At 43.5% G+C, this 16,362-nt stretch overlaps 1 protein-coding gene across 1 annotated transcript in view; it reads left to right on the top strand.

The window, feature by feature from the left end:
• LOC124804658 (zinc transporter 1) overlaps positions 1-16,362 on the top strand; it is a 289,336-nt gene that overhangs the window by 115,515 nt on the left and 157,459 nt on the right. The window contains 1 exon segment of the mRNA XM_047264883.1: positions 3,110-3,143. The gene's annotated coding sequence lies outside the window, so the exon portion shown is untranslated.

Below are 16,362 nucleotides of genomic sequence, written 5' to 3'. Positions count from 1 at the left end.
GGGGACTGATGACCTCAGGAGTTAAATCCCATAGTGCTCAGAGCCATTTGAACCATTTTATAAGATCATAGTATTTCCAGAAGCATACATATTGTATGTGATTATTGTAAACATAGACTGACAGATACACTTAGTGAATTACATCTATGTACATGTCAAACTGTTGTGCTATCAGCGAGAAACATATATAAAAGCATGGAAAAAATAACTAGGAAATATTAGGAAATTATACGTGTAATACATTTGAAAGAACGTGGCACATAGTTCTAATGTATAAACGGATTCGGCTAGTTCCTATCCTATTGTATATTTCTTTCTACAGACGATATGTTGTTGTTACCATCATTGTATTAGAGGGAGATGTAAATTATGTCAAATCACTGACTTATCGAACTGCTTCCACCCGAAAATTAAATTTACAAATGAAAAGAAATTCAGCATAATGAACTTAGGTTTCTGGGCCTGAAAACGTGTTTGGTGGATGGTAAAATTAGCTTCGACATTTACAGGAAATCCACCACAACTGACAACACTGATGTCTTCTTGTCACGTCTTTAAGCACAAACTGGCGTTCTTTCTCGTTACGATGGACGGTTTTATTGAGCTGCCCGCAACCCATTCTATTATTGCTACTGAACTTGATAACTTAAAATTATAACTTGGTATCAACTTTATAAAAATGAAACCAATAAGAATATAAACATGGGTAACATTTCTCATCATATAGCTAATTTGTTTAAAAAATATTTCATCGGTATGTCCTTTGCCATCAATAACGTCACTAGGTTGCCCTTTATGCACAATGAGAAGCCCCCAACTGACAAATTTTTCGAAACTGGGGTATATACAAGACAGTGTGGCATATGTCACATAGGTCAGACAACGAGACCATCTAAGTCTCGACCTCGTGAGCACTTGCTCAACAAAATCATTGAGAATTCATATAATCAACTTTTGTAGAACATCTCAAAATCGAGAAACACATCCTTCTTCCTCTAGTCTTACTTGACATGGAAATTTTGCATATTGTCGGCAAGGGCTACAAAATGAACCTTATAGAAGAATTTGAAGTATATAAATATTCCACCTGATTTGTTGAAAGATCAGCTTGCATTGAAAATTAGACATTGTTTTGATTGTATAGCATCTCTTATAAAATATGAAAATTAGCCCATTCTTTTTATGTATTAGAACTATGTGCCACGTTATGCCAGTGTATTATACTTGTAACTTCTTTATGTGCCTCAGTTACACTTTTTGTATGATTTTTATGTATGTTACTTGGTGCTGGCACAACAGCTTTACATGTAAATACGAGGGTCGACCACAAAGTAAGTTCCGTTTCTATTTCCATCCGCGGCAGCGCTACGATCACAGTTCCGAGCATGCGCGGCAGTTACTCACTCAAGGAGAAGACATGTACGCCATTTTCAGATCGCTGCTGCTAACGTGTGCTTTGTAGTGCTTCTTTATAATGTCAGTCATAATTGAAAATGCCGCCGCCTGTGAAATCAGATCTGTGATTTGTTTTCTAAATGCAAAGAAAGTTAATAAAAGGAATTTCATCAGCAAATCTGCGAGGTTTACGGACAGTACAAGCGCCGACTACTATCAAAAGGTGTTTTCTTCTTCTTCTTCTTCTTCACGATAATGCCCGACCTCACACGGCGAATGTGGCCAAAACTCTTATGGGAATTTCACTTGGACGAGTTTGATAACCCTCCTTACAACCCGGAACCCCCTCCTAGCGACTTTCATCTCTTCTTACACCTAAAATCTGTCCTTAGTGGTCAACACTTCAACGATGATGACGAGCTGAAAGAACATGTTACCACATGGTTGAATACACAGGCAGCACCTCCTATGAAGAAGGCATACAATAACTTGTGCCACACTATGAGAAGTGTCTATAAAATTTCGGAAGCTATGTAGAAAAGTGGTTTAACAGTTGTAGATTTTTGTACAATAAATATTTTTTATATATCTGTACACTTTTCTTTTATATAACCAAACCGAACTTATTTTGTGGACATACCTCATAGATATGATTCACTCATTGCATCTGTAAATCTTGTTCACAATTATAAACAATACAGGGTTATTACAAATGATTGAAGTGATTTCACAGCTCCACAATAACTTTATTATTTGAGATATTTTCACAATGCTTTGCACACGCACACAAAAACTCAAAAAGTTTTTTTAGGCATTCACAAATGTTCGATATGTGCCCCTTTAGTGATTCGGCAGACATCAAGCCGATAATCAAGTTCCTCCCACACTCGGCGCAGCATGTCCCCATCAATGAGTTCGAAAGCATTGTTGATGCGAGCTCGCAGTTCTGGCACGTTTCTTGGTGGAGGAGGTTTAAACACTGAATCTTTCACATCACTATGCGTGAAACTTGCCCGCACGCGTTCAACCGTTTCTTCGCTCACTGCAGGCCGACCCGTTGATTTCCCCTTACAGAGGCATCCAGAAGCTTTAAACTGCGCATACCATCGCCAAATGGAGTTAGTAGTTGGTGGATCTTTGTTGAACTTCGTCCTGAAGTGTCGTTGCACTGTTATGACTGACTGATGTGAGTGCATTTCAAGCACGGCATACGCTTTCTCGGCTCCTGTCGCCATTTTGTCTCACTGCGCTCTCGAGCGCTCTGGCGGCAGAAACCTTGATGTGCGGCTTCAGCCGAACAAAACTTCATGAGTTTTTCTACGTATCTGTAGTGTGTCGTGACCATATGTCAATGAATGGAGCTACAGTGAATTTATGAAATCGCTTCAATCATTTGTAATAGCCCTGTATATATGTTTTTGGACATTTTACTCTGTGAAGGAGATATTGAAATATGCTAAACCAATAATAAGTAAGTTTCTGTAATATACTTCTTATACTTTAGATAAATTTATAGCCCAGATCTTACGATTTATAATATCCGTAATTGTGTAGGCTTCTGAGGATGACAATTTGTTACGTAATAAAAATTTCTGTGCGACTGATGACTGAATTTTATTCTGAAATATTTACTACTGTTGCTGAAAACTAACAGCTATGAATAAAATAATAGCTCCCATATATTTTAATTGGTTTCTTTATTTGTATTTTCCAGCTTGACCTTTAAGTTACCACATTTTGGAGTTCTGGTGAGTACAACGTATTTCGTTTTTTTTTATATCTAATTGCAACTGCAACCCACTTCCTTCAAGAGGCTTGACTGCTCATGAGAGTTACAATTTTTATTGTCTTCTAAAAGTATGATGTCGACAGTGTAAGGCAAATTAGATTTATTATTATTATTATTGTCGAATCCTGCCCACCCACTCGTCTCGTATAGGGTGCCTAAAGGATGCTGCGTTCTAGGAATGCTATACAACAGTTCAAGCAAAATCTGATTAATAGTTACTACAAATAAGAAGAATGACAATACCTATTTTGTATTTAAAAGTGGTCTAAAACGATGGGCGACATGCAAATAAGTTCCTTTGCTATATACAGTGTTCATGCGAGCAATTGATGTGGATCGCACGTCACTGCTATCGTAGCACTCTCTGCTAGGCCGTGCTAATACTGTCTGAATATGGAGCCGATACTGAGCGGTCGAAGCTGGCAGGAGCGGCGCTTTCATATTCTCTTCTCGTAAAGGCCGCTCCTGTCGTGGTGCAGTCAGAATCAGCGCACCATTGGCCAACGTCGTCTCACCACCTGCTCTTTTCTTGCGTTCACCATCTTCGTTCCGGCGCTTGTGGTTACGCCAGAACATTCCTCCCCCCCCCCACCCCCAAAGCGACGGACCGTCGTCGGGTAGAGTGTGCGACTATGGCGGGGGAGGCAGGAGTGTGGGCGCATCGCCGGGCCGGAAGCTGTGGTTGCAGGGGACTCAACCCGGCAAATAGCTGGCTGCCCAAATGTATAAGCCGACAAGGCACCGGAATAGGACTGATCTGGTATTTGCACGGCCTGCTGAAATGATGGATCGAACTGTTTCAAAATCTGTTCTGAGTTTATAAGGTACACTGTACACGATCGCACCATGCAACATAATATCTGAATGTAAAGCACCGCAAGCACATTTGAATTTGTATTTCGTTGTCATACCCTGTAAATCTGTTACCCACTAGTGATAAGTTTGTTCTGACCGCTTTTTGCAATTATAGAATTGATACCGAGCTGCTACCACATTCATTCGTTGGTCGTAATTGTTACTTAACGACTGTATCACCTGTTCATAACTAAGTTCACTCGGAGTGGCTTTAGTGATAAGCTTTTGTAGGAGCCTAAACACTGCACTTCCTACTGTTGGTATTAGATAGGAAAGTTTCACAGTACGTGGTACATTGTGAGCGAGGGTATGGGCTTCGAACTGGGACAACCACTTGAGCCATTCCTCTTCTTGTTCATAAAAGCGTCGAAAAGATGGTATAGTAGCAGGTGTAGTGAGCGGTGCTTGTTCCGTCGGGCGCGCAGCGTTGGCCAGTTGCTGCTGCACCGCGTTGAGTAAGGTGGCGATTTGTTGTGTCTGGAACTGAAACATCTGCATTAGCTGTGTGGCATCTAACGCTTGCGGCGGCAGCGCCTGAACAGGGACGGGACAGGTGAGGTGGGCATGTTGGAACGACACATATGGAAAAAAAAAAAACAGACAAGGCAAGCTAGTAAAATTAGGACACAAGCAAAGAAAATTTCTGCAACGCCCACCTGAAAACACTGATTAGCAAAAACGACAAGAAACTGGTAAAGCAAAGAAAAGCCCCTGGAAAATAAAGACAAGACAGAATTAAGGCGCCAGCACAATATCAACGAAAATTCCGTGGCTGTCAGGCACAGGGTTCGGCGGATACTCGTCGCCAAATGTGGAGTCCTGCCCACTCGTCTCGTATTGGGTTCCTTAAGGATGCTGCATTCTCGAAATGCTATATAACAATTCAAGCAAAATCACATTTATAGTTATTTATTACAAATAAGAAGAATGAGAATACTTAACTTGTATGTACAACAAATGGTCGGAAGCGATGGGCGACATGTAAATAAGTGTCCTTTGCTATACACAATGTTCATGCAAGCAATTGAATTGGATCGCACGTCACTGCTATCGTAGCACACTCTGCTAGACCGTGCTAATACTGTCCGAATACTGAGCCGATACTGAGCGGCCGAAGCTGGCAGGAGCGGCGCTTACATTCGCTTCTCGTAGAGGCCGCTCCTGTCGCGGTTCAACTCGTAATCAGCGCACCATTGGCCGATGTCGTCTCACCGCCCTCTCTTCTCTTGCGTGCTTCATCTTCGTTCCGGCGCTTGTGGTTACGACAGAACAATTATTATTATTATTATTATTATTATTATTTGTTGTTGTTGTTGTTGTTTTGTGCACTCGTTTAATTCTCTCGTGTGTCGGATAGCTTTTTCTATTACGAGAGCGAAGAAAAATGGTGATTGTGTCAATAAGAAATTTTATATAATAAAAATATGTAATTAAAATGGAATGAAATGCATTTAATTCATCGGGGAGACTCTCAGCTCAAAATCAATGTCACCGAATACTAAATGAAAATATATATTTCAAGCAGTCATATGCAGCGCAGACACCTGGAGCATGACCAACCGAGAAAAGGAAAAACTGTTAGTATTTAAAAGAAGAGTAATGAGGAAGATATGGGGACCAATCTTAGATAAAGGAGAATGGAGAAGGGGGAGGAATGAGGAACTCTACCTCTCAATGCAAAAATCAGCAGTACTACAGAAGCTGAAGAGCAAAAGAATCCAGTGGGCAGGCCACGTAGCCCGTATGCCATCAGAAATATAGGTGAAGAAAGCACTTGCGGGGAAACCAAACACCAGACGCTCCATACGAAGACCAAGGCAGCGCTGGATGGGCGCCGTGGCGTTCCCGTAAAAAAGCACACTAGTTGCTTTGGAGCGCTGTAAATGGTGTAGTAACTGGTACGTAAGACGGTTAGGTGACGCACTAAAGTGGTGTGTACCTGCCACGCGTAGTATGGAAACAAAAGTAGTAAGGTGCGTCGACGTAGAGACGTGATGAAATTGCATAAAAAGATGCTGTAGTGTTTGGACGAGCTTATGACAGCACTATGAACGAAGATGTCTAATTTGTTGTTGTATGAACGCGTACTGCCCAATGCGTCTGCAAGGAGTCGTACACCATGGACATGGTAAACATGCATCACGACGTAAAAACAGTGGTCGTGAAACGACTGCGACCAGAGACGATTGTCACGTCTTGTTATTGACAGTTGGTTTCAAGCCAAGGAAACATTGCCAAAGGATATTTTGAGTCGGATACTTCGGAAAAGTACATTGCGCGCAGCGGCAAAAAACAGCATCCAGCCAATAAAAAGTGAGAATACAGATGCAAAACGTAATTTAAAATCCAATCGCAGATTCAGGCTGAGGGGGAAATTTAGAATCCAATGACTGCTGTTACGAGCCGATCGCATACATATTGAGCTGAAATTCGTAATACGCAAATGTCCACAGTTAAGTCAGGTTTACTAAAGATTCTAGACCCGCAGCTGAGTAGCGAAGGTATAGGCCGTCCGATAATAAGGTCAGAATGAATTTGTGATACATGCACAGCATGGACATTAAAGATGGCGTGGACCATTAAAAGAAAAGCCGTTTCATTCGAAAAAAAACTCTTTTACGTGGTGCTCGCGAGTTGATGCTAGATTGCGGGCCTGGAAGACAGCCCCAGACCCATTGCAGGGGGGAGATTATGGCAGCCAAGGTGGTAAACGTAGCGGAGACAAGCTCTCCAGCACTTTTACGCTGTCTCTCGTCTCATTTGCTGGATTTTAATCGTTTGTGAAGGTTGGCGCAGAAGTCTGTCACCATCTTGTTATACAGCATCGTCTGACCTCCATCACCGTGGAATGAGAAATGCAGAGTTTAAATCACAGTGGCAGTTCTGTTGCGTAGTGAGACGTACATGTACACTACTGGACATTAAAATTGCTACACCACGAAGATGACGTGCTACAAACGCGAAATTTAACCGACAGGAAGGAGATGCTATGATATGCAAATGATTAGCTTTTCAGATCATTCACACAAGGTTGGCGCCGGTGGCGATACCTACAACGTACTAGCATGAGGAAATCGCATACACAAACAGCAGTTGGCCGGCGTTGCCTGGTGAAACGTTGTCGTGATGCCTCGTGTAAGGAGGAGAAATGAGTACCATCGTGTTTCCGACTTTGATAACGGTCGAATTGTAGCCTATCGCGATTGCAGTTTTCGTATCGCGACATTGCTGCTCGCGTCGGTCGTGATCCAATGACTGTCAGCAGAATATGGAATCGGTGGGTTCAGGAGGGTAATACGGAATGCCGTGCTGGATCGCAACGGCCTCGTATGACTAGCAGTCGAGATGACAGTCATCTTATCCGCATGGCTGTAACGGATCGTGCAGCCACGTCTCGATCCGTGAATCAACAGATGGGGACGTTTGCAAGACAACAACCATATGCACGAACAGTTCGACGACGTTTGCAGCAGCATGGACTATCAGCTCGGAGACCATGGCTGCGGTTACCCTTGACGCTGTATCACAGACAGGAGCGCCTGCGATGATGTACTCAACGACGAACCTGGGTGCACGAATGGCAAAACGTCATGTTTTCGGATGGATCCTGTTTCTGTTTACAGCATCATGATAGTCGTATCCGTGTTTGGCGACATCGCGGTGAATGCACATTGGAAGCGTGTATTCGTCATCGCCATACTGTCGTATCACCCGGCGTGATGGTATTGTGTGCCATTGGTTATACGTCTCGGTCACCTCTTGTTGGCATTGACGAAACTTTGAACAGTGGACGTTACATTTCAGATGTATACGACCCGTGGCTTTACCCTTCATTCGATCCCTGCGAAGCCCTACATTTCAGCAGAATAATGCACGACCGCATGTTGCAGGTCCTGTACGGGCCTTTCTGGATACAGAAAATGTTCGACTGCTGCCCTGGCCAGCACATTCTCCAGATCTCTCACCAATTGAAAACGTCTGGTCAATGGTGGCCGAGCAACTGGCTCGTCACAATACGCCAGTCACTACTCTTGATGAACTGTGGTATCGTGTTGAAGCTGCATGGGCAGCTGTACCTGTACACGCCACCCAAGCTCTGTTTGACTCAATGCCCAGGTGTATCAAGGCCGTTATTACGGCCAGAGGTGGTTGTTCTGGGTACTGATTTCTCAGGATCTGTGCACCCAAATTGCGTGAAAATGTAATCACATGTCAGTTCTAGTATAATATATTTGTTCAATGAATACCCGTTTATCATCTGCATTTCTTCTTAGTGTAGCAATTTTAATGGCCAGTAGTGTAGATTATAGCGGGCGCCATGAAAGCGTGCGCGCCTGCCTGTCTGCTCGTGGACCGACCGCAGACATCACTCTGAGATAATTTTAGTAAGTTTTCTGCCTTTGAAACGAATTTAGATTACTCTCGTGGCCACTCATTCTCTCCCCTCTTTTATTCAGAGTAGTTTCACGCGCTTTGTAACCAGTTGGAACTACCGCGGGGCTGGAACGAACTTGTTCATTATCATTAGTATTCTTATATAGATAAATTTTTTCCTATGGAGTAAAGGCTATCGTACTGATAATCCGGCATTGTGGACTAGTGATTTTCTCACACTGTAAAGGCTCTTTCTCTCATTTCTCTTGTTCTATAGAGGCAATACCAGAAGTAGTTTAATTCCACGGCCCCCGGTCCCTAATTCTTCAAACGCTTCCCGGCTGACAACCTTGGTGTATATACAGGAAGATCTTTCTATGTAAGCAAATATTTATCTGAAGATCTAGGGAGAAAATGAGAGCAGCCGATGTGATTGTTGACTTCATGGACATACCACCATTGGGATCCCAACATTTCTTTCAATATTAGTTTTAGTTGATTCTTTTTACCGGAATATGAGCTGCAGTCTTCGTAGCGAATCCTCATAAATATACACAGAGGTGACAAAAGTCATGGGATAGCGACTTGCGCATATACAAATGGCGGCAGTATCGCGTACACAAGGTGTAAAAGGGCAGTGTATTGGCGGAGATGTCATTTGCACTCAGGTGATTCATGTGAAAAGGTTTAAGACGTGATTGTGGCCGCACGACGGGAATTAACAGGCTTTGTAAGTGAAATGGTAGGTGGAGCTAGAAGCATGGGACACTGAATTTTAGTAAATCGTTTGTGAATTCAGTATTCTGCGATCCACAGAGTTTGTCGAGAGTACCAAATTTCAGGCATTACCTCTCACCACAGACAACGCATATAAAGACCGAGAACAGCCGCGTTTGTGTAGAGTTATCTGCACTGACAGACAAACAACACTGCATGAAGTAGCCGCAGAAATCAACGTGCGACATAGGACCAACGTATCCGTTAGGTCAGTGCGGCGAAATTTGGCGTGAATGGACTATGGCAGCAGACTACCGACGCGAGTGCCTTTGCTGACAGCACCTCCTCACCTCTGTTGCCTCTCCTGGGCTCGTGACCATATCGGTTGGACCCTAGGCGAGTGGAAAACCGTGGCCTGGTTCGATGAGTCCCGATTTCAGTTGGTAGGAGCTGATGGCAAGATTAGAGTATGGCGCAGACCCCACGAAGCCATGGACCCAAGGGACCGTGCAAGCTGGTAGTGCCTCCATAATAGTGCGACCAGTTTTACATGAAACGGAAAGTGTCCTCTGGTCCAATTGAACCAATTATTGAAGGAAATGGTCATGACGGCTGCTTGGAGACCATTTGCAGCCGTTCGTGGACTTCATGTTCCCAAACTACGATGGAATTTTTATGGATGACAGTGCGCTACGTCACCGGGCCAGAGATGTTCGCCATTGGTGTGAAGAACATTCTCGACAATTAGAGCGAAAGATGTGGCTGCCCAGATTGCCCTGTATGAATCGCATCAGGAGGTCAATTCGTGCACAACACCCTGCACGTTAAACACTTTCGGACTTAATGGACGGCTGTAGGAGCAACATGACTTAACATTTCTACAGGGGACTTTCACCGACTTCCGTGCCACGTCGAGTTGCTACTCTATGCCGGGCAAAAGGGGATCGGACACGATGTTAGGAGGTATCCCGTGACTTGTTACCTCAGTGTACGAGGTCTAGGACTCTTTGATACGAGGGTTATCCCAGAAGTAAGGTCTCCTATTTTTTTATAAGTACATAGACCTGTTTATTTCTGCAATGGTTTACATCAGTTTACAGCTTGAACATTTAGCTATTTTTCGACATAATCAGCATTTCTGTCGATGCATTTTTGTAGACGCTGTGGCAGTTTTTGTGTGCCCATGTCATACCAGCTCGCCGCCATGCTATTCAGAAACTTATGAACCTCTTCTTTCACCTCGCCGTCGGAGCTGAATCGCTTTCCGGTCATATGTTCTTTTCACCTAGGGAACAGGTGATAGTCACTGGGCGCCAAGTCAGGGCTGTAGGGTGGGTGGGTGGGTGGGTGATTATGTTCCACTGAAACTGTTGCAGGGGAGCATCGGTTTGCCGAGCGATGTGTGAGCGAGTGTTGTCATGGAGAATGAGTACGCCCTCGCTCAACATTCCTCTCCTCCGGTTCTGAATTGCCCGTTTGAGTTTTTTCAGAGTCTCACTGTACCTGTCAGCGTTAATTGTGGTCCCAGCGATTCAGCTCTGACGACGAGGTGAAAGAAGAGGTTCATAGCTTTCTTAACAGCATGGCGGGGAGCTGGTATGACATGGGCATACAAAAACTGCCACAGCGTCTACAAAAATGCATCGACAGAAATGGTGATTATGTCGAAAAATAGCTAAATGTTCAAGCTGTAAACTGATGTAAACCATTGTAGAAATAAACAGGTCTATGTACTTATGAAAAAAAAGGAGACCTTACTTTTGAGATTACCCACGTAGCTTAATCTAATAATCATCTGCATATGTCATTCATAAAGAAACTTTGGACTCTTCCTTGCCGAATAGTGGTCACAAAGCTGGAGGCAGTGTTACCCATATTAGCGTGATTTCTTGTTCGTGAGGGCGCGGGGGGGGGGGGGGGGTTAAGTAATTTTTTGTCCGATGTGCTTATTTTAGCAACGGCATTTACTAGTGAGCTATTGATCACACTCGCCGCAGGATGAGTTAAGTCACGATGTCAAATCGTAACGAATTATTGTGGGTATGATGGATAAAACAAGTAACGCATTAGCAAAGTAGCGTGTTTCTGCAGTACTCGTCCAAAACGGCCAAATCTGATAACTGTTTAGTGAGAGTATGGATGACATTTGAAAGGTTCGTTCACCAGAGGTGTGTGGAAATTCAGTGTTGCCAGTCTGTTAGGTGTAACGAACAGGAGAAGCTGTGTGGAGCGAGGCAGCAGACGGGCAGTTATCGCGTTTTCATTCTGCGCCGGGCTCGCTGTGGACGCCTTTGTCCTGGCGTCGCTTTTGTAGCGCCCGCCTTCAACTCTTTGTTCTGCTCCGTCGCGATTCCTGCTTGCTGCTGTCCTTCACACAGCGATCTATTTTTACAATACTTTGTTTCACAAATAGGTTGAACGTATGCTGTACTCGGTCTGCTTGCTAATGCTAGTGATTTGAAGATTTTCACGGATGGTATCGGAACAGTGAGAATTCTTAACATAACTGTTTCATAGTTTCAAAGCGTTTAACAGCCATTCAGATGACTATTACAAGTACTGCCGCTATCGTGTTCAGTATTTAGATAAAAAAAAAATGTTATAGATGCTAAGGATCACCCGTATTTCATTAGTATTCTTGAGAAGTGCATTATTCACCTTTTGGTAGTTGTAAGCAGATGTAGATCCAAACAGTGAATAGCAGAAAAATAGTAATTTACACTCCAAGAAAATGAAGTCGCGCCAAGACGGTATTATCCGAATGGGACGGAAATTGGTAGACGTGATGTACGTGTACACACAAACAAATGATAAAAATCCGGGTGTCCTCTTGTCCTTGCTGGCCAAGGCAGGGAAGACAAACAGTAAAAACTCCCTCCGTGAGTGGACGTGCATTGTCTTTTTGAAATGTAAGCCCAGGATGGCTCGCCATGAAGGGCAATAAAATGGAGCTTAGAATATCGTCGACATACCGCTGTGCTGTAAGGGTGCGGCGAATGACAGGCAGAGGTGTGCTGCTATGAAAAGGAATGACACCCCAGACCATCACCCCTGGCTGTCGCCGTGTATGGCGGCCGACAGTCAGGTTGGCACCCCACTGCTGTCTGGGGCGTCTCCAGAAACGTCTTCGGCCTGGAATCTCATTGACTGGAGTAGAATCGTCTTCAGTAATGACACCCGCTTCGAACTCAGCCCCGATGACCAGCGAAGACGTTTTATAACAGTATTCTTCAGTCAGTCAACTAAATTTATAAATTTTTTTCCTTTAAATTTTATCGCAACGTACCTGTGACATGCAAAGACTATTTGTAAAATGTAATATATGTGATGTTACAGTGCTTTGCTAAAGTATATTTGTAACTCATGTAAAGAAATATGTTAAATGTATAATTTACTAAATAGTATTTCATCGCGGATTGAGGAAATGAAAATGTTTGTGTGTGTAATTTTATATATTGTGCAAGCTGTCATTTGTATAAAGTGGTTCACGGCTGGGGCAATGTGTAGGATATGTGTTATGTAAAAGATGGAGAGCTTTTGTAGTGTACGGAAGTTACTGTGGGAAGCGTAGAAGGTGGCTTGGGTTTTTGGCGCACTACCTGTAGAGCGGGCGGGAACGAGAACATACAGTCTGTAGGCAGAAGTGAAAGACAGCACGCGGAAGGAGCGGGCGATGCCCTACCTGGAATTTGTTGCAAAATAGCCTCGGATGACGACTGATGAATTATTACAGCTCGGGTACAAGTTGTTGGGCCATGCAATGGACGTTAAAACGACGCCAAGAAGAATTAATTATCCCATACTTCAAGAAACTTGTACGCCATACCATGGGTAGTGCAGCCGCCATTGCTATCCGCCACAACCAACGCCTACAGCCAACAGATTACGAACAGTATAATTAGAATTTTAGAAGCGTGAACCATCAATTAAAAATTAATTTTTTTGAATAATTATTGTTTTATAACAAAAAATTTGGTTCACCCTGTTAATTATTCTAATCATTCACCTACGAGTATATGGGGCCCTTTCCTAGTGTTCCATTATTTCGAGTAAACCTGTTTTACAAACATTTGAAGTGCTTCATTCAGTGTCTACAAGTACTAATTTTCATCTTTGAATAAATGTTTGAAAATAATTGTTGTGAACTAATTTTTTAAAGTGAAACTGAGTAAATAAATTTTGATAAAATGCTTTCGGTTATACATGGAATTCAATAATTTGGCTCACTAATACTAAAGTATGATTGCATATAAATATTGAATGACAAAGTTCATGAGTGATGAGCACAAAACTGCTTATGAGATTAGAATATCTAAATATTTAATTTGTGGGTTATACTAAATGCAAACATAGAAGTCCCCACTGGCCTATTTCTTTCTTTTTCACATAGTAATGATTAAAAATTCGTGGTCTTTCTAGATCAATATTATATATGTATGTGGGTGTAGAAGCTAAAAGACTGTGTGTCTTTCTCAGAACTATATCCTCAAAGTTGTATTTATTTGAGAAGTTATGTTACGGAATAGCAGGAAAGTAGGGCGAATTTACTTCTTCTGCATTCCGGAAACTTAACCATTTTTTTGCCCATATAGGCTGGCGACGGTAAATCCATGAGACAAACCACTTAATGTAATGAGCTTGGCACAGAAAGGTCCTAGATTTTGTATTGTTCCATTTTTACTGCATTTCTTTCTAACAGCTAGAAAACTCTAAGGAAATGGGACTGATAGTCTGATTTCCATATCCATTAGTCATAAATGACTGTCAAATCCTGTAAAAGGGGTAACATTATAGTATATGCACGGTTCTCCGTATAATAATGTTTCGCGTGGCTTTTCCATTAGCAGGACTATTTGTTCTGTTGGAGTATAGTGTTGTACTGTCTGGAGACTCCCCAGACCGCGGTGGGGTACCAACCTGACTGTCGGCCGCCATACGGCCTGACAGCCAGGAGTCATGGTCTGGGGTGCCATTTCTTTTCATAGCCAGACCCTTTTGCTTGTCATCCGCGGCGCCCTTGCAGCGCAGCGGTAGTCGACGATATTTTACTCCCCGTTTTGTTGCCCCCCATAGCGAACCGTCCTGGGCTTAGGAAGATAATGACCGCCTGCACACGGCGAGGCTTTCACCTGCTCGTCTTCGTGCTTGCCAAACCCTACCTTGGCCAGCAAGGTCGCCGGATCTCCCCCAATTGAGAACGTCTGGAGCATTATGGGCACGGCCTTCCAGCCATCTCTGGTTTTTGATGATCTAGCGCACCAGTTCGACAGAATTGCGCACGATATCCTTCAGAAGGACATGCGGCAAATCTATCAATCAACGCCAAGAAGAATAATTGCTTGCCAGACGTGGACCAAAGCATTATTAACTTGCTCAATTTGTGAAGCTCTTTCTCTTTAATAAATCTCCAGTTTTTCTGAAGTTGTAATTTCTTGTTTCCTTGTACATACATTTCACATCTACCGACTTCCGTCGCATTCGGATAATCCCTTCGTGGTGCGTCACTTTTTCGTTTTTTGTGTATTTCCTGGCCGCGCGTGTATGCTATAACTGTTCTGTGTTGTGGTCACCAGCTCCAGATTCTTGTTGCCGTGGCATCCAATCCTCCTCCTGTTTGGTGGTTGGACCCGACTAGGCTGGTTCTAAGGGGCGATGATTTGCAACACTCATAGCAGAAAAACTAGCGCATGGCCTGGCTGGAAGCAGCACCTGACAAACTCAATTAGCGGTAGCAGGGAATTGACAGGGAAAATGTCTCTGTTCTGCCCATAATTCTGAGTGACTGACAGGGCTGTATGTGGAGCGTTTCGGGAGTCGGCCGGCGGCCCATGTGGAGCAGGATTCGTGTGCCATCTGGGGGCGGATATTGCGCTTCCGTAGCGTATTTCTGATGTTTGGAGTAGGTGATCTCTCGCGATCAGACGTGATAGATTTTTGCAGTACGGAAAATTGAGAGATCCCGAAAGTCCGTCAACCGTACGCAGACGTGAATTTCGGTTTGAGCTGTTCCAGTTTTCTCGGCGAGTGTTGGGGGATTAGACAGATACATCAAATTAGGATGTAGAGCTAAGTAGGTAAATGAACGTGGCGTTCAGTGAAAGAGATGGGGTTTCAGAGGTTTTCATTAAAGCTGATAAATTTTGTCTGTCGTAACATGTATGTGGTGCTTTTAAGGTGACCATTTCTCTATTGACTTGGAACTATATTCCTGTCTCGTCTTTGTGGCGATAACAGGCAAAAGACGCTCGGGGCCATTTGGAGGCGGAGTGTGATGTGCTAGCTGTGGACATATTCCAGTCGAGTGGTCTGGTCTCGAAATCTTCCCTAAGATCAGTTAGATCGTTACAGGACTGTTAATTATTGATTTGTAAAGTTAGCAGTGTCTGTGGTGAGAGCAGCTGGGTAAGATACGTGTCAGGTGTTTAGTCCTGTGGCAATGTGGCTTCGGGTGTTGTACAATGCGCGAAATACGATCATCCTGGCGCTGGAGGGACAGCGTCGGATTCAAACGGGTTCTGTCGCCTTGCGGAACGCGTGCACGTGTCGCTCTGATGCGGCGACAAACACACTGACGCTACTCCGACATAGTTTTCACCCTTGCTCTCTTGAAAAAACTCACTCCTCTTTTCAGTACTGGTTTTAGAACTAAAGATGATCTGTGCGTCAGATGGAAACCGATACTCAAAGTAATATAGTAATCCCGTAGGCTTTTTTGTTTTCAGTATGACTTTACTAAGAAAATGGCTTTGCTTTAATAATAGCATGTGTGTATTGCATGAAATTCATGTCAAGGTCTGTGTTTTTGTTTGTGTTTGGAAGAGCGAAATCTGCACCTATATCTCGCAAGCCACATTACGGTCCGTGACTCAAGAGTGCATCTGGTGTGAGTTTCATTTCCATCCCTTTCCTATTACATTCACGTACGGTGCGTTGAAAGAAAGACAATCGACGTGGGCTCGTATTTTCTCGTCGTTGTAATTTCGCGAGACACATGAGGAAGTAATGTTGCACGACGTTACTTGGAACGTAAGCTCTCGGAAGTCAGACAGAGAGCCTCTCCGTAATACACAACGCCACTATCGTAGCGTCTGACACTTGAGTTTGTTGAGCATCTCCCCTACACTATTGCGCATACTGAAGCGCCCCGTGACCAAACGTGCCATTCTTTGCTCTCTCCTTTTCAACGAGGGGCGTTGAATGAGTAAAGCAACACTTTTTTCCTGAAATCAGCT

This window comes from Schistocerca piceifrons, chromosome 7 (assembly GCF_021461385.2).
Source record: "Schistocerca piceifrons isolate TAMUIC-IGC-003096 chromosome 7, iqSchPice1.1, whole genome shotgun sequence".
NCBI classification, from domain to species: Eukaryota; Metazoa; Arthropoda; class Insecta; order Orthoptera; family Acrididae; genus Schistocerca; species Schistocerca piceifrons.
This window is presented reverse-complemented; position numbering and strand designations above follow the sequence as displayed.